The 24,651-nt window shown below is 40.2% G+C and overlaps 2 protein-coding genes across 2 annotated transcripts in view; both read right to left on the reverse strand.

The window, feature by feature from the left end:
* LOC126383971 (collagen alpha-1(XIV) chain-like) overlaps positions 1-24,651 on the reverse strand; it is an 849,933-nt gene that overhangs the window by 601,669 nt on the left and 223,613 nt on the right. The gene's annotated exons all lie outside the window — the stretch shown is intronic.
* The window catches only part of LOC126383944 (zinc fingers and homeoboxes protein 2-like), a 197,313-nt gene continuing 181,151 nt past the window's right edge, over positions 8,490-24,651 (reverse strand). The window contains exon 5 of the mRNA XM_050034710.1: positions 8,490-18,106. The gene's annotated coding sequence lies outside the window, so the exon portion shown is untranslated. The remainder of the gene's footprint in view (positions 18,107-24,651) is intronic.

The following is a 24,651-nucleotide window of genomic DNA, read 5'->3' on the forward strand; positions in this document are numbered from 1 at the left end:
TGTGACCGAAGTGGTGTTTATCAGGTGAAATCAGCTGAAGCTTTGAGCAGTCACCTCACTTCACCAGATCAGACTGGGCTGTGGATGGAGAGAGCAGGAGGTTAAAAGTGTTTGGAGTTTATTTTTGAAGAAATTATTGAACCAACAGTTTGTTTACTTTGGTGTAAACTGGAGTGGAATACATTTTCGGTTTTGTATCTATGTTTTCTGTTTACACAAGTTTCCTAAAGAAAAAATTCATCTGGTTAGTGGGGACATGTCATTGCTGTCATTCTGACGACACACAAACACAAGGAGCTGCACGGAGTTCCCACAAGTTGGAACATCTCAAAGTTTGGGGCCTTTTCACACCTAAATGTCTGACCCAAGGTTGGTGTTTTTGTTACACTGCATACATTTTATCTGGTTACTTTTGGTTTCACATTGCAGTGATGCAATCTCAATTAAGAACGCCACACAACCAGTGTTGCCTACCTCCTGTCGTTACACTAACATCCTGTATCCACCAGTATGTTATGTCATCACCTACGCCCTGTTGTCGTCATCACCTTCATGAGCTCCCTTTCCCGATGCCTACTTTACATTGATTGGTTTATAGATGGGCTTTCCAGTCCTCTTGTATGCTCTCTTACATCCTCTTGGAAAACTAATTATTTTTCCCAACTCTTTATAAATTTCTTGTTCAAAATGTCAGTTAAACATTTAGTGTCATCTTCTCTTCATGTGCTACAGGCTTATCTTTTTTTTGTAGTTTTTCCTTTTTCCAGTGATGACGACAGCCTGACAGAACTTCCTGTAATTGCTCCAGAAGTCGGAAACTTCCAAAAAATATGTGTTACTCTAGAAACGAATGTTCAGTTTGATCCAGACTGAGACCTTCGCTTTTCATTGGACCAAGGTTGGGGATGTTTAACACATTCTGCATGGCGTGATTTTGCCAAGTGAGACAAACTCCTTGATCAACATCCCATATTGTGTTCCTGGACCAACATTGCAAACAATCAATCCCAGCCCACTGATACATCAGTGTGGTGTTCCTACACTTCTTGAAAATTCCTCTGTGCCTCTTCTGAGCTAGTTTTCCAAATTGAAGTGGGTACAATTTACATTTCACTAAGCCCGCCCCTTTTGTGATAGTCCGACAAGCTTTCAGAGTAAGCATGGAGCCCACACTGTAATTAACTGCACTCCCTGAAGACATATTATAATATTTTTGGAAAATGAAATAGTGATTCCAGAGAGAAGCAGACAGAGGGGTCTACAAAATGTGCTTGAAGGATATATCCAGGAAGTCAAACTGACTGAGCAGCAAAAACAGGTTAAAAAGACAAAGATAGTTAGAGGCTAAAGCCGAACTATAGGCTACAGATCACAGTGTAAAAGTGAACCACCACATCACTGGTGATCACAACAGAAGACAATGAATATAAAGGGAAACTTCACCGATATTGAACCAGCTGTGTGGCATCGCAGTGTGTGCAGATGGGCTTTGCCCCCGTGCCGCTGCCGTGTCCCTGATCTCAGGAAGAAGGTAGGCTATGCTAACACGTCACCTTGCCAATAGGCTTGATTATTGTTAACTAACCTCCTCCTGGACAAGAAGGCGCCTCTCTTTGCCCCAGGCTTTGGTAATTAGAGTCCTGGGGAAGTAACAAAGGCCAGCTCCATCTGCCTTAGCCGCGACTCCGCCACCTCAAGTGCCTCGACTGCTCTCCACTTCCTGCCCGTTCTGACCTCAAATCCTGCATCTGCCACTTTGGGGTCCCTTGAGTCTCTGTACAGGAGTGCTCCCTTGTCCATGACACCATTAACTCCTCTTTTAGTCCACTAAAGGGGAGCTGCAGAGTGTTGCTGCTGCCATACAGTGCTGCGCTACTGAGGCTGCGAGGAAGACTGAGCCATCTGCGAAGGAAGCTGCTGATCCTCCTCTCCATTGACTTGACTGTTGACTTTGGGACCTCGTATACCAGCAGCAGCCACAGAATCCTGGGCAGGATGGGCACGTTGGTAAATCCAGGCCTTAAATCTTCCTGGTAGATCTGACTTGTCTGCTTTTGTTAACCACTCTTCAAGGTCTTTGATGGTCTTTTGTATGGAAGTTGAGCCTTGAGGCTGGCGTTGAAGATCTTTCCCAAACTCTTCACCGGCTTCTTAGAAATGGATGGAATGGTGTCACCAGATAGTGTGAAGCAGAACTTGTCCTCTATGTGACCCTTCTTCAGCACCAGCAGCCTAGACTTGCTTGGCTTGATACTCATCCTAGGCCATGTGATAAGCTTCTCTAGGCCTTGGAGGATCCATCTAGTTCCTGGCGCTAAGGATGTTGTGATGTGAGATCGTCCATAAAGGCCCAGATAGGAGATTGTCTTGTGCCGGACTTTGTCCAAGGGCCTCTGCATTCCACCTCTGCAGATTTGGCAATCATGTTCATGGCCATGGCAATAAGGGTAACAAAAGTGGTGCAGCCGGTTATGATACCCTTTTCTAGCCGGTGCCAGTTGGATGTTACAAGCCCAGATGTGACTCTTAGTCTGAAATCATTGTAATAATCCAGGATAAGATTCCTGATGCTGCTGGACTCTGGAGGATGATTTTACCAAGCCGTGTAGTATGGACCCATAGGCACTGGTCAGATTAGATGTTCTGGGCTGGTGTGTCGATTTAAGCTTGACAGGAAATGTACAGTTTCAGCTTGTTAAATGCATAAAGTCTTTTTTTTTATGTATGTATTTACAGAATGTAGGTTAAAAACTTTGTTTTAGGTTTACTTCCTGAATTTAGGCAATAAAAGAACCAACACATTCTCATCCCGACCTCGTCACATATTAATGTTTGTTCAAAGACTTTCCATGTGGACATTTGACTTGCAAAGTATCCTGGGTGCATTGGTTGTTGATGTTCTTGGACGCCGTGTCAACTTCAGCTTTTTACATGCATTTTCTGTTTTCAAAATACACTTCTGTTTTCACAGGAAATGTAAAGTTTTCTTACAGTCCCTTTCAAAATACATATGTCCTATGCCCTATGTTGGTACAACACAGCAAATTAAATCAACAAAACCAGCCTGAAAATGAAGGAAATCTACAACTCGTTAGATTATAGTTTAGATTAGAGTCAATGGAGCACAGCTGTTGTTGGACTCTGGTCTGAGCTAGCCCCATGCTATGTAATGCTACAGTGGGGCAAAAAAGTATTTAGTCAGCCACTGATTTTGCAAGTTCTCCTACTTAGAAAGATGAGAGAGGTCTGTAATTTTCATCAGAGGTACACTTCAACTATGAGAGACAAAATGAAAAAAAAAATCCAGGAAATCACATTGTAGGATTTTTAAAGAATTTATTTGTAAATTATGGTNNNNAATTCTTTAAAAATCATACAATGTGATTTCCTGGATTTTTTTTCTCATTTTGTCTCTCATAGTTGAAGTGTACCTCTGATGAAAATTACAGACCTCTCTCATCTTTCTAAGTAGGAGAACTTGCAAAATCAGTGGCTGACTAAATACTTTTTTGCCCCACTGTATGTCAGTCTGTGTGGAATACATTGTGTAAGAACTGGCTATGCTCTCTGTTCCCAGAGCATGTTTTCATGGTCTGTACCGAGGGTACGTACAGAGTTAGGTAAACAAGCATTTATGTATGCAGCTCCTTATGTAGAAACTTCTGCAGAACGACTTTAAGTTGCACTCTTTGGTTCCTTGAGGCAATCTTTAAGGCACTGTTGCAGGAATTCCACATGTAAAGTTTGCTTACAGTCCATTTCAAAATATATGTTGTATGCCCTATAACACAGCAAATTGACGTTTACTTTTTCCTTCAATAACAAACACACATGGTTACCTTTAATCAAGACATGTGCTTGGTTGGGTTTAGGGAAAAATAAGTTTGGCTTTATATTCATACAAGAAGCAAACACTGGACTTTCGGGTGAAAGTCAGTGGTTGTTGGACCCAACAAGTGTGTAGTGTTGTGTGTAGTTTGACACTGATGTCAATTCAGCTGTGATACTACCTCCACTACCAGAACAACAGTGCCTTCCCATTTCATGTTCGAACATTTTATACAGAATGGTGGGGTGGACTATAACGCCACAACATTAAAAAATTAACAGGTTGTATAACACAGGCTGCAGAAACAGAGAAGACAGCAGCAACACAACAGCCATAGACTCTGAACATTACCTTTTCTGCTAAAGGCTCCTTCTTGTCTAATGTACAAACACGAACACACATCTTGTCCTGCACCTGCTCGTGTGCTGCAGCTGCCTTCAGAGATACTGAAAACAATTTTGTGAGTGTCTGAATTGTTTATTATGTCAACACGTTGATTAAATGGCTTGGATATCAGTTAGGCAGGCTGTGGCAATTAAATTGGAAAGTAAGATTGGAGTTGGTTTCAAACATTTGTTTCAATAACCCTGAGAGTAAGTTCCCCAAAGACAGACGCCTCACTAATTTTATTAGAGAACAGAGGGTAACAGGAAGTTTTTATTTTTCAGTTACTGCAGTGTGAGTCCAACATTATAGAAAGTTTAACAGGAAAATGTAAGAAAATAGAAATTTCTGGAGTTAAATTAAAATGTGGAGTGTGACTTTAGTGTTGGTGTATATGCGGTAAACTAATATTCAAATACTATAGTGTCTACAGGTGTCACACACCTAAATTTAATGCTTTTTAAGGCCTTTTTAAGATGATATTTAACCGAATTCAAGCATTGCAGGTGAGTTTAAAGGTAAGTAGTTTATATGTGGTTCTGTGTAGAGGTAGATGTTATGAAGGTATGTTAATCAACACATTCTCATTCCAAGTCATCACATATCTCTGCTTTGTCCGTGGACTTTCATGGCTACATATTAGGTGCTAGGTATCCTCCTGTGTCTGCTGTTGACGTTCTGAGATACCACTACCACGCTGGGATGTCAACAAACGCATGAGGTTAGGTTTAAAAAAACCCATCATGGTTTGGCTCTACATTCATACAGAAAGCGAAAGTCTGGGGTTTGTTGGACCCATCCACCACCCCTCCCACCTGCCCTATAGAGATTTTCCAACTCCTTATATTATGTCTTTACCAGCAGTGTTTCAAACTGATGCTGTCAAGCAGCGTATCATACAGCCATGACAGCTGCCGTCTAGCTGCCCAGCATCATATCTAGCCTGTTCTTAGTCCAAAGTAGTCAGATACCACTGTTTTGTCATTGGTGTTGGCGTCAGACACCTGACACCAAAAGCCAACTTTCACAGTGGTGTGATACACGCCAGGCATCATCAGTTTGTAACATGGCCAGACAAAACCTTTTGCAGTGTTATGATATGCTGTCAGTCGGCTGGATGGCACCTGTCATGGCAGTATGATACGCCATTGGACGGGGTCAGGTTGAAATGCTGCTGGTAACAATGTAATTTAAGGAGCTGGACTATGAGCTGAGCGGGAGGGCCAGTGGATGGGTCCAACAAACACCCGGAACCTGGGAGCCCCATGTTCACTTCCCATATAAATGTGGAGCCAAACATTGTTCTTTTGTCCTAAGCCCAACCACATGCTTTTGTTGCCTAAGCACAACCACATACGTGTGTTAGCTAAACATAACCACATATGTTTCCTGTTGAAGGAAAAAAAAACCTCAATTGGCGGTGATGTATGGAAATAGTACCTTTATTTTGAAAGAGACAGTATGCAAACTGAGAAAACAGAAGAGTGTTTTTAAAACTGACAATGTATGTAACAGGCAGAAGTTGACACGGCATCCAAGAACATCAACAACCAACACATCATATGTCCACGTGGAAAGTCCATGACCAAATATTTATATGTGACAAGGCCAGAGTGAGAATGTGTTGGGTCTTTTGTTGCCCAAACTTAACCTAAACAAAGTTTTCAACCTATGGTCAAAGTTTATTTTAGTTTTATCTCTTAATCTTACCATGTGCTTTTGTTGATTTCCAGTGTTGGTTGTGGCATTCCGGAACGCCAACAGCAGATGCAGAAGGATACCTAGCGCATAATATGTGGACGTGAAAGGCCGCTGACAAAGCAGTGATGCGACTTGGGATGAGAATGTGTTGGTGTATCATAGCAACGCGAAAGGTGTTTTTTGGTGTCAGTGTCTGGCAATAAAATCACTGACAAAGCAGTGATATTTGACGACTTCGGAATGAGAACAGGCTGGGGAATTAGAGATAGTTAGGTTAATCTACATTTTGCCAGCAGGTAAGTGCAAGTATAAAGTGAAAAAAACAGTAACCTAACAGTATTAGGTTCAGTGGTAGGTTTAAAGATTTCTATCACCAGTAATTTGAACTCTCATAGAAGAGTGTGACTCATTTTGACAAAAATAAATTAAGATGGATAAATAAGACTAGATATTTTTTTGTGACAATTAAGATCTCGTAAATAAAAATTTAAGACATTTTAAGAATTTTTAAGGACCTGCAGACACTCTAAATAATAACGTGGGTGAACTGGTTTTAGGTGCATATAGACCACATGACACACAGAAAGAAACTCACACAGAGTGAAGAGGTGTACCCTTTGAAAAAGGCTGTGTTTTATTGAAATACAGCAGACATCAACAGGTTGTTTTGCTGACCTGGGCAACAGAAACAGAGCTCGAATACTTTTCAAATCAACGTCAAAACAAATATCGATGGCTATTTTGGTCATTAGAAGTCAAAAAACTACAAAGACACTTACAATCTGGCACCCAAACTGAGGAAATGAAGCCTCACTTTGGATCACATGCTGAATAACAGAAGTGTCTTCCTGACGTCATCGGGAACTAAACGAAGCCGGTGATCCACTTTGGGTTCTGACTTTTAAAAATGCTGGTATATGACGTTAAAAATCAAATGCACCTTTCAGTTCTGGAGGGAGGATTTGAAAGCGTTCAGGCCTGTTTCTGTGCCCAGGGCTGGTTGTTTGATAGTAGCAGTAGTAGAAGAAGCAGAACCTCAGTTATGAAGCAGGGCTGGCCTCAACTCCCCTTAAAAGACATTTAGTGCACCTGGTTTCCCCCAAAAAGGAATCAGAAACTCTTTGTGGCTCAAATGTTTATTCCTGAGGGAAAACCACAGAAGAAAAGATTTTTCTCTGCTCAAGTATCTCAGTATAATTCCCTTCTCATGAACAGTTGGTGGCATGTAGAAAAGTTAAACTACAATCCAATCTAACAGGAAACATGTCTGACTTCAGAGAGCTCTGTAAACCACAATACCTTTTAATTAAAACATGATCAACTTCAGGCCTCCTGGCTTGTTCTTTTTTATATCCCGTTGCTGTTGTTTAAGACCTTTCAATGAGGTTGAGCCATCTGATCAAACCACAAGATACTGTAAGACTTCTGGTTTGTTTGGGATGTTCGTCTGTGATTGTACATGAGCCAGTCACACTGATTTAAAAAATGCAACTGGTTTTCAGTTTGCATGAACCCTGTTAGTACCTACAGCATGTGGATTTGCATTGCAGATCATTTATTTTTAACTTTTTGGTTGATTCAACCTTTCACAGAGTGATCTCAATATCGGAAAGTCTTTTGAAAAGGTCACGTCTTCTTTGACTCGAGGTTTAGAAACTTTTCTTCAAGCTTCTAAAGTGAGTCTGAAATCTTTAAAATAATAATAATTATAATACATTTTTGTTTTGTTTCCCATCTGACATGTCTAACTTTAAAATGTAAATGCGAAAGTGAAATTTCAAAGCTGAAGAGAGCTGAAATTTATTTGACAACAAAGGCTGGATCAGACGAACACTACACAAATGGCCATCTGTACATCTGTAGTTACAGCTAGGAAACAGTCAAGGATGTAATACATTAATTTGTGGGGAGCTTGCATCACCTCGATTTATTATTCATGCTTGAGCTAAAAAGAAAAGGAAAAGTCTTCAGACCAATCAAAATTGGAGTTGTGTGGACAGAAAAGGACATTTTTAGCTTGTAAATAAAATCCACCTTCCACCAATATTTCAGCAGACTAACTGATGGTTGGACTCTGCACTTAAAATTAAAGATGCATTTCATGTTCTCACTTTTTCATGTTATAATAAATAAACTTTTTAACAGTTCAGCCTCAGTGTCATCGTCCAGTTGTAAAAAGCTGATTCCATTAGGTTTCTGAAATCTGATCTGATCTGATCTTTTTTGGGGGAAACCAGGTGAGGAGAACAGATAAACTTCAGAGTGAGCAAACATAGCGACTTTAAATGAAACAAAGGAAGGACTCGTGCACACTAGTCATTCTCTATATTTCCTTCAAAATGGAGTCTGTAGCAACAAAGCTACGGTTCAGCCACAGAGCTTTGTTGTACTGCGTATAAATCTGGAAGGTTTGTTTCCGTAAAAGTTCATTCAAAATCTGTGACCAGACATCAACTGCTTCCAAACTCTCTTTACACCAGGGCATGGCACAGCAAACACACACACACACAGACACACACACACACACACACACACACACACACACACATACATCCCCCCCCCCCCCCCCCCCACAATCTTAGCTAGATGATAACCCCGGATTTGCGAAACTCTTGCAGCCTAATCCAAAATACTCTTGTTTCGCTGTTTTATGCTGTGACGATGCGGTGATGAGGGGCTGGCTAGGTTTCGGCACAAAAACCACTTGGTTAGGTTTCCGAAAAGATAACGGTTTGGGATAACATGATCACTTGAGACATGGTAGATGAAATCTCACAGGAGTTTTCACAACTCTGGGGTTACTATTAAGACACAACACAGAAAACTGGTGCTGGAACCTTAGCTTACTGCAAACACAATTGCTTACCAGGAACATGCTACTGCTATTCAGTCACAATAGCTCCCTAGGTTAGCTTACTTGCTAACTCTCAGTTCTCAAGCTGGTTAGCTCAGTTGCTAACGGGACAGTAAATTCACGTATTTTAGGTTTAAAAGTAGTTTGAATTCTGACAAATAGACCAAAACAGCTTGCTATAAGTCAGCAGTTTAAATTTACAGAGGTGGAACCAAGTCAACATTTTGCGAGTCACAAGTAAGTCTCAAGTCTTTGTACTCAAGTCCCAATCCTCAACTTAAGTTTTGAGTCCTAAACAAGCCATAATGCCATCTTCACCAAATGTAATCCCATTTTAACAACAGAGTAATAAAATATTAAATTTACAAAAATCATGAATGCTGTATAAAATCTGTATTTACTAAAACAAATTTCTTGGAAGTACATATTTTTCAACCCACACATTTTGCAAACTACAATTAGTTTTTTAATATATTTGACCATCGCATAGTTATTGTACGTGAATGAAATTATCTTTGGTATCATTTTTTTCAACTGCCGCTCAGTTGACATAACGTTAGGTCTTCATGGATCTCTCATGCAACTTGACTGGATGCGGTCAGATTGGTTCAAACTAAGTGGATCATCTCGGTAATGAGGTGATGACTAGCTGGGAATGAAAAGCGTTAACGTTAGTTTATTCAGGAAACGAAGAGATATGAATTAATTCGTGGCACATTTTTAATAAAACATACTTTTTAATATTTGGGTTTGGGGAAGGTGTCAAGTATTTCATAAGTCAAAAGGCTCAAGTCCATGTAAGTCTCGAGTCGTTGGTGTTAAAGTCAAGTCTTTGTCAAATTTGTGACTCCAGTCCACACCACTCTAAATTCATGTGACAAAATGACCAAATTTGAACTTAATGCAAAGAGATAATAATAACAGTAATAATAATTTGCCCAGCCGAGGCGCCCATGAGCTCTGCTGGTGGAGCAGGTGCGGGTTTGATTCTAACCCATGTCCCTTTGCTGCATGTCATTCCTTGTCTCTCTCTCCTCCTTTCACAATATAGCTATCCTATCAAGTAAAGGCAATAAAGCCCCAAAAATATCTTAAAAAATAATAATAATAATAGTAATAATGATAATTTGTGCAGCTCACAGGGTTACCATGGAAACTAACTGATTTTGCTGTTTTAAGTACTGGTGTAAGAAAAAGAAACATAATTCATCTTCTAAACTGTTACTGGTTTAAAATGTTTCTGAAGTTTTGTCACGTCATGTGTCACAGTTTTTGGATTTTAGAGACAGATTTTCTTCTCAAATCAGTTCCTTCCTGAGAAAAAGCAAACTTGCTGTTTTTTAATCTGCAGCCACACGCAGCTGTTTTAAAATTCACTGGCCACTTTTGCCATTTCACGAGCCAACTGCCAACAAAGTTTGAGAGAAGACCTCTGACAGATGGCTGTTAAAAAGAGACTCTCCGACTACTAGTGTGCTCGACTCTTTCCTCTTCAAACATTCAGACAGTAAACCCACAACATTTACTTAACGCCTCAAAGCAAATACATTCAATCATTCATCAGAAAAATACTCAATTAAAACTATACACTTGCAAAAATAAAAGTCTCTTGGAAGCTTTCTAAGGCTGTGCGTCCACCAGGAGCCTCTCTGTACAGCGCTGCTTTGTTTTTCTGCAGAAGGACGTGCAGTGGTGCAGAGCTGAGAGCTTCAGTGAACGCTACGAGTTTAAAAAAACACTATGAAGACTTGAAGCGAAGAAAACGAGCATTTTTGATTCAAACTGGCAGCCTGAAAACCTCCGACTGCTACTGATCAGCCTCCCCGCTGGACGGAGTTGAAAACCCTCCCCCTGTTGTTGTTTGTTTGTTGAGGCCAGCCCTGGTATGCATTTGTAAATACAGTATTTCAGATATATGTAGTCTTATCATCTTTAAATCTGACCAGGACACTACAGCGGCAGAAGCAATACATAAAGAAGCTCATATTTTGTTTTTACTATTATTCTTTTCTGTCGGAATGGAACTAGTTTCAACTAAGCCTACCAAGCCAACATGTAGTTATGTATTGAATAAAAGGCTATTTATCTTTTTTTTTGTTTGTTTTTGTTTATTACAGGTGTGTATGATGGTGTGCAGGACGACAGAGAGAGAAAGAGAGAGAAAAAAACAAACAAAGAAGGGAAACAGAAGAAAGGGAAGAGAGAAGAGAGAGACAAAGAAAGGATGGAAAGAAAGAGACAAAGTGACAGAGCGAAGAAGAGAAAGAGAGAGAGAGAGAGAGAAAGAGATTAAAGTATGATTCAGGCAGCATGATTCTGGATTGTGTTTTTTTTACTGTCGAGTGTTGTGTGTTGTGTGATCGTTACCATTGAATCCTTCTGCGCTTTGCCACCATTTTTATGACAGTTTCTTAACTGCTTTTTTTGTTGTTGTTATTGTTTTCATGTTGTTGTTTGTTCCTTATCGGTTTTAAACAAAGATCCACGACAGTCACTTGGTCATACAAGCATGTTCGTCGGAACAAGAAGTGCAGATTGGCTTAAGTTTCTTTTTTTTTTTTTTTTCTGTGTGTTTTTTTTCCTTTGCTTTTTCTTCAAAAAAGGGTTCCAGACAGAGTGGCTACAATAATAATAATAATATAATAATATAATAATAGCACTTGACTTCACTTCAGCACAGTAAAAAACAAAAGAAAAGAAAAGAAAAGAAAAAAGGTCCAAAGGTGCTTTTTTGTGTTTTGTTTTTTAAATCTGATTTGATGTGAAGCGAAGTCCCCCCTCTTCCTCCCTCCTTCCCCTACTCCTCCTCCCTCCTCCCACCTCTCCTCTCCTCTCAGCGGGAAGTAGCGGGCGGAAGTCCAGTGCCGGTGAGATGAAGAGGAAGTGACTGAAGTATTGCCAACTGGTCCGTCTTTTTTTTTTGTATTTTTTTTTTTGTAGTGGTTCCATTCTGGTTCAGTACAAAATGAGAGACGGACAAAAAAAGAAACATTAAACTCACACACGCATACCACTGATGGCACCGTTTTTTTTAAAAGTCCATCAACAAAAGAAAAAAAAGAATAAGAGGCGAGAGAAAGTGAGAGAGAGGGGTTAAAAAAAGGAGGGTTTCGGGGGGACGAGTTGCTCCCATTTTACAAAATGTAACAAAATTTTTTCCGCAAAATTTTACAAATCTGTAGCAATACAGGGAAAAAAACAAAAACAAACAAACATATATATCCTATTTACAAGAAGAAGAAGAAGAAGAAGAAGAAGAAGAAGAAGAAGAAGAACCCTTTTTTTCAAAAGTGTAGTGAGAATGCAGCAGATCCCAGCTTTGGCACTCGGCGTTTTTGTTTGTTGTTTTCTTTGTAGTTTGTTTATTTTAAATCCACCCTGTCTGTCGGTCGGTCGGTTGGTGTGTACAGTCAGACTGCTGCTGCAGGCACACATTCAGTGCTCCGGTTCACCCTCCTCCTCCTTGCGTCTCCACGGCAACGCAGGTCACGCACAACATCACCTCAGCCGCAAACATCCGTCCAGTCCAAGAGTTCATGACCTGCTAATCCCCCTCTCACGAGACAGACGCTGCTTTCTTCAGAGTGACTTAAAGGAGAAGTTCAGTTTTTTTTTAGTTTAGGAACTCACAGTAAAGTGCTAATCATGAAACTGGTTTCTTCTTAAAGGGAAAGTTCAAAATGTTTCAGAAACACAGATCATTCAGGTTTGGGATTTTTACAAAACCAAACCAAGCTTTTAGAAAGTTACAAATCTATTTGATCATCAATAAATCTCCCGCTTAAAGGGAATGTTGGATCTTTTAAAGGGAAGGTTTGTGATGTGAGGCAGTCAAGCCTCTTTATCAATAAAAAAATCCTGCTTTTAAAGGGAAGTTATCTCGACTTTAACACACAAATCGTTTCATTAAAGGGAAGCTCTGGAAGTTAAATTTAGTGCATATTTTAAAGAAACACAGGTGGAGCTAATTCTCCAGTCAGTGCCATTAAACCACTACAGAAGAAGAAAAGATGTGTGTTGTGTGATTGTTAAAAGAGCTCAAATGATGGAAAACCATGTGCTAGAAAACATGATGGAAACCTGACATATCTGTCTGTTTCATGGTTTAATGAGAGGAAGGTTATATGCTCCTCATTGCTCCAACAACATCTGATGGTTTCAGCTCTTTATGCTTCAAGGACTCTATCATTAGCCATTTTTGCACAGAGGTGGCGCTATAGAGCCGCTACAAAGTCCCTTCTTCATGCCTTCTTTGCATACTTACACAAAACGACTTTGGCAGCATTTCACTCTACTGTGTGATTATAGATTGCATCCCCGCATCCTGGAAGCAAAAGAGGTGTGATGGGCAAATGCTGTTCTTCTTCTTTGAGTTAGCTGCTAACTGCTAGTAGCTACTTTTTTAATCTCCCGCAGTAAGTGAACGCGTAACACCTTGTCAAAATGTCACAGCCATCATGCTTATACAGACACCATTTCGGCGCTGTTACTACCTACCATGTAGGCTTAACGGCAAGACAACTCTGTCCTACCATTACACAATTGTGCCTTACATACAGCACAGCGATGCAGCATAACGGCGCGATATTCTTGCCTTGAGCAGGCAGTGTAAAAGGGGTTACTGTCCCTTTTAGCTTTTTTGTTCTTCGGTCATTGGTTTCTTTTTCTCTTTCCTGATCCTGCACCAGTATCAGCCATAACCAAAATGAAACGTCAAAAATACAGTTCTTTAAAGAAAAATCTCCTCTTGCTTCCTATTAAATGGCGAACATATGACTTGCTCTGTCTGAGAAAATGTCAACACAAGCTCTTCCAGAGGCTGTGTCGTAAATCGTTTTGTTTGGTTTGTTGGGAAATCTGAACCAAGAACAGGCATAAAAAATAACTTTACAGAAATAACCACAACCTCACCAATTATCAAAATGTCACACCCATCCTGCTGCCTGTCCTGTTTATACAGAAACCGTTTCAGCACTGTTACTACCTCCTCCGGCTTAAAGGTGGAGATCACTCTCACAGCACACTGGGGTGGCATAAGGCCACAGTATTTATTATTATTATTTATTCACTAATTCTGTTTCTGTTTCTTTGTCAATGCGTCAACTTTTACACCTCAGCCTAAGATTAAAAGCTTTCTGATATATTTTGACTTGCTAATTCCCATCAGTTCCACTAAGTTTTTTTCCTCAAATTAAAAAAATAGCTTTTAAGACAAAAACACAGGTGGATTAAAACACACCTTAAAATACTGATCCACCCTTCTTTTAAAGGGATGGCATGGGATTTTAACAAATCTACATCTCTGATCCTTGATGATGCCCTCTTTTGTATTAGAGAAGGTTTGAATATTTATAAGTGTAACTTGGCACCAGCCTCACTGACTGTTGTACCTGTAACCACACCCTACAGTGATGTCATAGTAAGAAGTTCAACTGAGGACAAGGTTTCAAGGAGGTGTTAAGTTCCTCTTTAGGACACTTACAGTTTGAGGACATTAAAAAATACCTTCTGTCATTTTGTTTTAGTATCCAAATATGCATTTAGTCAATTAATCAACTAATCATGTTTATCATAAACCAACTAATCTCCTAAAGCTGTAAGATGTTGATTTTTTTTCCATGAACAAAGCTTCGTCTTAAAGGGAATGTTTTAGCATTGTACTGACTAATGCACCAAAGCTATTAAAAAGGTTAAATTTGAGGAGGCAATTATAGGCACCATTCATTCAGCCCACCCTAATACTGATTATTAACCAACACTGTGTCCCAGTTTTATATTTCTACTAATTCTTGAGGATTTCACATGTTCCCCTTGGAATAATAGCAAAATAAAAATCGTCCTGTTTTGTCTCTGGCGGTCAAGGACACGATCGTCCCAATATGCAACATGGAACAGAATTGAAGGAGCTTTCATTACCTAAAAAAAGTAAAAAGCTGTCATATGAGTCATGAAACAAGTTCAATAAGTTTAGGAAATCCTTGAAAAGGTTTTCAAAAGTTTTTAACTTAAAATTGAATATTGACAAAAGAAGAAAAAAAAAGAATTCAATTATAACACATTGTATTCATCGGCAGAGTTTGATCAGTTGTCATTGATGGATCTGCTGACAGAAGCTGTTGTGATTTCTTGTCCATGTTGGCTCAAAACTTAACTTTTAAAAGTCAGTTGATGAAGATCGTGTTACCTCTGAAAGCTCCACAAAAAGCTGTGTGTTTGGACTGTATTCTACAAAGTCTTCACTTTGAAAATTTACTTACATTTAAATGGCATGTTTGAATTTTTTAATGGCAGTCTCCACTGATTCTGTGCTTCCAGGTCTTTGGGAGCTTTAATGCACATCTGTTTTTAAAAAAGTATAAAGCCTTTAGTTTCTCCAGAGGGTGCTGTGTAGGTCTGATAATGAAAAAAATGGAGTTATGGTGTGCTCACACCGCAAAGTCTGCACTATTTGTGTATAGAATAATGCGTGACACTGTGTCGCAAAAGCCTATCAGTGTTGAGATCCAGTAAAGATTCCCCTGATGTTACCGAGATTTAGAAATAGAGGAGGAAATTATTGATGTCTGATGTCGTTTCCACTTACCTATGTGACTGGTGTCTGCAGTTCTGTAAATATATGGATGATGCCTCTAGTGTTCAATGCAAGGAAGTGCATTTCTTTATTGATGTATAGAAACCTGATAGAAACTACCTGTAGCCGCCAGGGAGAGGCTAATTTTGTCCGTTTTTCACTACCCGGTAGTTTGGAATATGTGCTTGGAACATTACTGGGACAGAAACAGGACCAATACTGCATGGCAACAAATAAGTGAATATGTTGGCCTGCCAGGTACGTAGCATGATTTGTGACGTATTCCATTAAAAAAGACGTCTAAATAACTTCTGATTGACTTATCTCGGTATATATACATAAGTGCAAACAAAGTGTCAAGATTGGTACTGTACAGTCACAGAACAGGGTGAGGGCTTGCAGATTTGTGAGCGAAGCCACAGGCCTAAATGGTAAGTTCTGAGAATGTGTGCAATCTAAATGTTCTAATTTAAGTTGTTTATTTTACAATGGCAAGTAAACGACAGAAGGAGTGAAGTTGTAATGCGCTGCCATGGACAGTATAAAAAATGATAAAGAGTGTTGCCGTCTTGGTTCATACTGATTCAGAGCACAAAGCCTCCATGTTCACTTCACTTCTACTTTGCTAGGAACTAAACTTGCTGTTAGCTGCCATCCCCAATAAGTCAGCACAACCGTGAGCACAGCTGTTAATTGCAAATATTTGGCAGTTGTCAAATATTCCAAAAAACACACCTGTGGCTGTATTTGCACAATTAATTTATCACCTTAGAAATATAGCTTGAGTTAGATGTTTCTCTCTCACGCTGACAGAGAAAAATGAATGCATGTCATTCTAACCTCTAGGTTTGACCACTGTAATGCTCTCGTTTGGTCTACCTAAAAAGCTGTTGGCCACCTACAACTTGTGCAGCAGTCAGAATACTGACGAAGACCAGACAGAGAGCACATATAACAATTCAAAGTCATAGCATTAGCTGCCAGTTCTGTTATAGAAAATGATTTTAAGATTCTCTTATTAGTTTTTAAATCACTAAATGGTGCCAAGCCATTTAGTGATTTAAAAACTAATAAGATTCTCTTATTATGGACATAGCAGGTTGCTCAGATCCTCTACTGCTGGTCTCCTGGTGGTCCCAGCGAATTCAACATAAAACCATGGGGAATCAGCCACTGTGGCCAGAAGTCAATGGGACAGTCTGCCTGAGCATCAGAGTGACTCCACCTCTGTGGACATTTTTAAAAGAACCCTTAAGACTTATCTTTTTAGCTTGGCTTTTAATTAATGGTGCCTCGTCATCGCCTCTGTCTTTAAGTCTTTGGACTTTTCTACCATTTTTTTTAAATTATCCCTTATATTTATTTGTTGTTTCAATTTTTATTTATTTTAAACATTTGATTGTTTATTGTTGTAATTTTTAGTTACTTACTTGTTACTTTTTCTGCGCTGTTTCAATCCTGCTCTGCGAAGCACGTTGGGCTGCATGACTGCATAAAAGGTGCTCTATCAATAAAGTTTGATTTGATTTGATTTGACTCGAAGTAACATGATGCAAAAATTCACTTTGCGTTTGGTGTGAACACGCCATTAGTGAGACGTGAGGTTATCAGACCTCTGCAGTCTGCTGCTCATCTCTGCTGCAGGCTGCATTAGCTGCTACTAGCAGAACACACCTGGGTCTCTAATCAAACTGTCATTCGTCATGTTGCATTATGGGTAATCTTGACTCCAGGTTCTGACAAGGAAGAGGAACAAAAAACAGACGATATCTCAGGTTCTGCTGCATCAAGTTAAAAAATTTTTTTTTACCATCCATCATGACAGTATTATAGCAGTGTATACTGCCAACATGAGTATACAGTGACTCGTTTGTTTTATGAAACTGGGAGCAGGGGTAAACGTTCAGGAACCATCCCCACTGATTACAAACAAACTGAAAGGGATGGTTGATGTTAATGGGCAAAATGAACTTACTTGTTTCATTTAGCCTAAATTGGTTCTCAGGCCTCCTGATGAAACAGGCTGTTTGTAGCATCATTCATAATCTGCTGCTGGGATTGGCTTTTAGGGCCTGTACTTATATAGCACAATTGATGAGTACAGACACAACTAATTTATCTGTTAAAGGAAAGTTTTGGATTGTCCAGCTGTAGAAAAACCTCCACCTGTTTGTTTCCAGCATTTTGGAAATCAGCTCCTCACATATAAGTTGTATCTCTGATGGTGTTTGTGCACTGAGCCTTGTCTGTGCATACACTAGGTGAAGATTAGTTCCTGTATTGTAATACTATTGTAAAACTCACATTACTGTGAGAAATGAAAAGAAAGCAGCAGATTCACTGTAAGGGAGGGCAGTTTCAATTATCTTCACAGATCGTGACCCTGAATTTCTCCTCGCACTCTTCTGATTTCAATTTGGGAGCATGTTTACGCCCTCGCCAAAATAAAATCTGCCACCACAGAGCCCCCCAACTCCCTCCATCTTATTTAAGCTCATGCTTTTGTCGTGTGAATGTCACGTCTGTGGAGGGGTCACTCCAGGTCGAGAACGCTGACGAGATTACCTCTGAGGATGTTGTGCGTGATCTGTGGTGCGACAATCAAGAGATAAAAATCGGTTAAAAAATAAAAGAAAAAAAAATACAATGTCTGATGATTAAAAAAAAACTCTTCTGTGTGTTGCTCCATTCTCCGTCCACCTCGTTTTCTTTCCTCCTGTATGTTTCCAGCAGCAGTGGCGGTGATGGCGGCAAATCCTATTTGCACCTAAGATGGACAGAAGAGAGAGGAGATGGGAGGGGGTGCATTAAAAACTGTCAAACGTTTCTCAGCAAAAGAGAAATGTCAGTTTCACAAGAACTCGGATCATTCCCACCATAAAAAAGAGGAAATAAAACAAAGGAGAGGGGGATTAAAAAGTAATTGTTGTGCCAGGAGCCGGTGTTCCTGGTCGCCTGGTGCTGCTGGGAACTGGGACACATTGTGAAATAATGGCTTTCTCATCGACGACAGACCTGACCGGCCGGCGCTCTCTCTCCTAATCCATGTAAGAGGGAAACTGTGTTAAAGTTGTGTTTTGTGTGGGAGTGATTAAACGAGGCAGTTGCTGTGATTACACAAACAGGACAATGGATGGTAACACACACACAAACACGCAGAAACACACAGATGGATTCCCTTTGTTATTCTCAGATTCTCAAATAGAGAGAACCAGGCCATTATTCCTAATTTCCCTTTATTTATATGTACAGTACATCTTTCAGCAAGAAGCCTCCCTGTTTTTCAGACATGCTGCTGTTCTAATTTGATGGAACAGTAAAGAGATGTTTAGTGAACCTTCTGGGTACCTAAAGTGGGCGTAGTTAACATTTTGCTCATAGTGCGGCCCAGTCACCTGAAGAAAATGTTGGCATTGTACGTTTCTGCAACCACAGGTACATTTTAATTCTAAAGTGATGCAGTATATGAGCTGACTTTGTCATCAGGAGACGGAGGGGATGGTGGCTGCCATGACACTGAGGCGAGACACCTGCCATGCTGCTGCATTTTCAGCAGCCTTTTAGCCACCAAGCATGAATGTTTTTTAGCAACCTGTCACTGTGTTTCCAGCCGGGGTAGTTTTTTTTTTTAGCAAGTCATCGCTGTGTTTCCTGCTAGGATAGTGCCACGAAAAGCAGCTGTCTTTTACTGAGACATAGCAGTGTTTCCAGTCGAGACAGTGTCACAAAAAGCGGCTATACTTTACATAGACATCGCTGTGTGTCCAGCTGGGATAGTGCAACGAAAAGCTGCTATTTTAAACTTAGACATCGCTGTTTTTCCTGTCAGGATAGTGCCATGAAAAAAGGTAATGTTTTTAACCAAAACATCACAGTGTTTTTCAGTCAGGATAATGCCACGAAAGGTGGCTGTTTCTAACTGAGACATTGCTGTGTTTCCTGCCGGGATAATGCCACAGATAGTGTCCATTTTTTTGCTGAGAAATCGCTGTGTTTCCTGATGGGATAGCACCATGAAAAGCAGCTGTTTATAACTGAGACATCACTGTGTTTCCTGCCAGGACAGCACCAGGAGAAGCAGTTCTTTTTTACAGAGACATGGCAGTGTTATCAGTTGCGATAGTGCCACAAAAAGTGGCCAATTTCACAGACATCACTGTGTTTCTTGCCAAGATAGTGCCATGAAGAGCGGCTTTTTTTTTTTACCAAAACATCACTGCATTTCCAGCCAAGATAGTGCCACAAAAGTGGCCATTTTTTACAGAGACATCACTATGTTTCCTGCCGGGATAGCGCCATGTTTCCATTCAAATTGTGCCACGAAAACCTGGTATTTTAAGCCAAAACATGTTCTCTTCTCAACCGTAACTAAGTGTTTTTTGTGCCTCAACCTAACCATACTTTATCCACACTGTTAATGAAATATGAAGAAACACAAGGTTCAAACATATCTGCTAAATAATGTACAAATGTAACATATCCACTGTTTGCTGCAATGTACAATGCCACCATTTACTCTGACGACTGGGTAGTGTAGTGATGAGCCTCCAGAGAATGATCAGCTGAATCTGCAGCTCCTCTTGGCTTAATGGAGCTCTATAGTGGGTTTCAGCTTGTAAACACAGTGAAGCATTGAGCAGTTCAAAAGACAGATATTTTCCTCAGGAGATGGTGGAGACCAAAAACAAAGACGGAGAATATTGGATTACATTCATCAGGTGGACACAAAGACCACTCTGAATCAAAGATCATGTTGCTTTGTGACACCTAAATGTGTAAATAAGCAACTGTACATCAACCTCAAAGGTCACCTGTAAGTGGACAAAATATACAGTACTTTCATCTTTACAATAAAAGCACGGAATGGTCTTCAAAGTCTGAATAAAATAAAATAAAATAAAAATTTGCAGATAAACAAGTTCAGGAAGTGTATAAAGAAAATGTCCCTTATCTTACTAAATAAATGCCTGTACTCAAATAACAGCCGTAAATTCAGTCCTGTTCTACTTACCACTCTGCTGCTCTCTGATTCTATTCTATAATAGAAATATTGTTTTTGTTCACTCATTATTTTCTACTTTGTTTTTTTTTCAATCGCTGTTAAGCTGCTTTTAATAACCTCAACACTTCCTACAGATGTTTCAAAACAAAATCAATCTTTATCCCTCTATGGGTGAATTTCTTCCTGTTATAATCTCGCCACGCTGTCATGGTCTATACATTCAGAAATTCTGACAACACCAAATCTGATCTTTCAACTTATCTGCAGTTGGTTTCAACTAAAGTCTCATGACATCAAAAAATGCTGCCTGTTTAAGAAAAACTCTCCCTCTGAACTCTCCGTTAATATTTCAAAACTCAACTGTGATGAAATCAAGTTAAAAGAGGGAAAAAAATGAAGCATTTCTGTTCAGCTGGATGAGCTGTGAACAGCTGTTCAATCAGCTGTACAATCAGACACTGTTACACAACAGCTGACGCTCCAATATGGCCGACAGAGGGTGCGTTTCATTACCCTCACATACACAAACAGCAGAATATATACAGGACGAAGGAGCTTTACAGCCACGGAAGGAAACAGTGTTTTTACAGTTTCCCAAACTTTCAAATAACTGAAGGTAAAATTAACAAGAAATTACTTGTTTGTTGAATTTTATGTGTGAATTTATAGGCTTTTCAGACTTTTTTCAAACCATGGTCAGGTGTGTGGCTGAAGCTTTCAGCCTACTTTGCTTTCTTACAAATATTTCACAAGCTTCATATGACTCATATCAACTTTAAGTTAGTCGAGGCCTCAAAAACAGACATGTCTAAAAACACTGTTGCTACTGTTAGCTAGCAACCCTTGCTTCAGTGCTACCTACCACAGGCTGAAGGTCAATTGACTGATCTTGTTTTTGTTAATGCACCTCTTACAACTAAACAGGAACTCTTGGCTATCTTTCCACAAGAAAGCTTTGGCTGTGTTGGGCGCCTACATTAATACACATTGTTATAAACAGTGTCTGTGTGGACAGTGTTGCCTCTAAAACCTGACACAAATATGTTTAAGCATCCAGAGTGGATTAATCTAGAGGTCGACAGACAAAAGGACATAAACATCTGATGAAAGGTAACCCAACTGGCCACCAACGTCATTAGATGTTATCTGGTTGAACTTAGTTTGTGATGTCAGGTGACCTAAATTCTACTTCAGGACAACGTCTAATGCCAAAGTCAATTTGACGTAGAATAGTGACGACAGATGATGTTGATATTTTGTTGATTTAAGCTGTGTTGTTAGGCAACCAAAATCTAATGTATCCAAATGTCTCATGCTGATGTCATCTTGATGTAGAATAACGATATTTAGTTGTGGGTGAGGAGAACAAAACCCAGTGTCTGCAAAATGTGAAATTGTTAACAATAACACAAGTGAAATTCTAACATCGTTAGACATTTAAAATATTGTCAACCAAATTTTAGTTGGAGTTAATATGTTTATATAAGTGTATAATCGCTATAAAATAAAATTCGTTTGGTTTTCATAGCCTTATAATTATGCTTTTATATATATATATATCAAGGGCCTTGCTTTAGAGAGATCGCCATCTTGCGCTGCCATGTATGAGCGGACAATCCAACCAGCCAGAGAACGCGTTTCGCATGTATAAATAAACCAATGAAGACAGCGGAAGGAAGGAAAAAGGAGGAGGAAACAGCAGAGTGTTAGTAGTTCGTCGATAGAGAGTAGTGAAAAGTTTTTTTAGTTATAAAGTTTGCGAATGGACCACACTTACCACGCAACAGGAGAGAATGAACCCGAACCGTCATCTGCGAGGAAAAGAAGACGCAAAGAGGGGCAAAGAAAACGGGACAAGCGGCGGCAGAGAATAAACATCGGTGATGTTTTTCAGCGATGGAGGGGGTTCATGAAGGACAAAGGGCTTCAATCCGACGCTGAAGTGGCATGTTTTCTGCTGGACAGGTAAACTACTAAAATAAATGCTACTATTTGTCAGCACGTAGTATAATAGCGTTACGTGTTGGACTCGACAAGTAGGGAGTGAGGAGGAGAGTTCGTAACGTTACATCATCTCCAGGTAGAGCAATTACTGTAAAACACTTGCGAAAATTTTAGTCTTATGTCAAAGGCATAACAGGCATAACATCCTCCCCTCCTCCTCTTCCCTCTCCGTGGCTGAGGCACGTCGCCTGGCCCTTCCTGCACCTCTTCCTCTCCCTCGTCTTCCTCCTCTCCCTCTCCCTCTCCCTCTCCCTCCTCTCCTCTCCCTTCTCTCCCTGTCTCCTGTGGAAAATCACTCTGCAAACGCATATTATATTATGTAACGTTAGCGGTTATCCTACCAACCTAACGATCATTTGCCGCACTGTGCCATGACTTTATTTAGCATTACTGCACTAATGTTTGCTCGTGTTACCAAAACAATTAGGAATAAAACACTCCTAACCTCTCACTGATAACCTATAACATATCGTAATATGGTTTAGATCTTCACCTCACTGCTCGTTGCTTTGGATATGTTACCGGCAGAGACGTTGCTCTCTGTCGCGGATGACACCATTTTATCAAAGTGTTTTGGTCCTCGGAGGCCACCGTAACTTTGCCGACGGGAGGGGTGAGCACAGGCGAGCAAGTGAGCACTGCAGTCTAGAATCTAAACGCTACATGTCACTGTTTTCAACCCATTTTACACACTGGCCCTTTAAGTCATATTGATGTCTGGTACCAGCTGGGACACTCTCCTGCTTAAAGCTGGGGTATGCAGATTTCTAGAAAAGGAAACAACAACAACAACAACAACAACAACCAAACAAAACTAGCAAAATTTGAAAATATTCCCTCCTCATGCAGTTTTCCCCTCTCTCTCCTAAGCCCCTCCCACCAAATGACGATGGGCATATGCATGCGCTTCATACAGTACCTCAATGTTTCCCACAGATTGATTTATTTAATTTTGTTTCATTGCAGAATTGCACGCAGCACATTTGCTCAGCCCGTTCATGGCCTGCTCTCTCTCTGTTTATCAGACCACAAATGAGACAAGAATCAGCTGCTAGCCACCCCAAGGTCCCTCCGCCTTGCTCCCCGCCGCTGTGGACTGCCTCTCCAGAGGGAGAGCAGGCAGCAGCTCAGGAGACGAACCTTCAGTCAGCGTCTGGGGTTTGTGCTGGCTGATTTCAAGTTGCTACAGGCACTAACTGAAGGTCTGTACCTGTAAAGCTCATTGAGATGACACACTGATCCGAGGCTCTAGCTAATGTTAGCTCATAAACGTTTTGCTCTGGTTAGCAGAGGGCTCAACTATTAGCAACATTTTTTCTACATCTCTAAAACAAACTTTGCCAACACTGACATGTTTTTTGTGTCTTTGGTTGTCAGACTCTCTTTTAGACTCTTTGATTAGTGCAGGCCTCCATTTTCAGGTTGCACTGCAGTGTAGGCAGCTGTTGCTCATGATGGAATAGCAACTTTCTCAGCAGGATTCCCAACCACTGAATCAGACTTTCACCATCTGAAGAGCAAATAGGAATGCCTTCTCTCTAAAATGACCTGTGATTGGTCAGAGCCTCCCGTCACAGGCTTGATTTTCTAAAGCCGGAAAGCAGAGCCAAGAGGAGGTGCAGAAGTCTAGTTTTCTCTCCATCAACTTGAATTACAAAATTTTCAAAGTTTATTATGAGGTTTTTGCTCAGTGATGCCAAAATAAATCTGCCTACCCCAGCTTTTAGTAACTACCCACAGATTATATTTAAAAACTAAACCTTAAGATAAAAGTAGACGTCACTGAAGTCACCTTATCTTATAATGACGAAAACTCTGTCTGTCTGTCTGTCTGTCTGTCTGTGTGTGTGTGTGTGTCTGTTCCACGTTTTTCTCCTCACTGACTTGGTCAGTCCATGTGAAATTTGGCACAGTGGTAGAGGGTCATGGGAGGATGTTAATGAAGCAATATTACATCAATTGGCCAAAGGGGGGCGCTCTAGCAACCAACTGAAATAGCAAACTTTGAATGGACATATCTCATGCCCTGTATGTTAGAGACATGAAACTTTGCACAGAGATGCCTCTTCTCATGAGGAACAAATTTGCCTCAAGAACCCATAACTTCTGGTTATACACATTTTCCGCCATTTTGAATTTTTTGAAAAACACTTACAATTGATCTCTTCCTAGGAAGTTTGAGCGATCTGCATGAAACTGGGTGAACATAATCTAGGGACCAATATCTAAAGTTCCCTCTTGGCGAAAGTTGGAAACTTACTAAAACTGAGCTTCTATAAGGCAATGAATATTGCGGAGGGCAGTGG

The sequence above is a fragment of the Epinephelus moara genome, chromosome 22 (genome assembly GCF_006386435.1).
Source record: "Epinephelus moara isolate mb chromosome 22, YSFRI_EMoa_1.0, whole genome shotgun sequence".
Lineage (NCBI taxonomy): Eukaryota > Metazoa > Chordata > Actinopteri > Perciformes > Serranidae > Epinephelus > Epinephelus moara.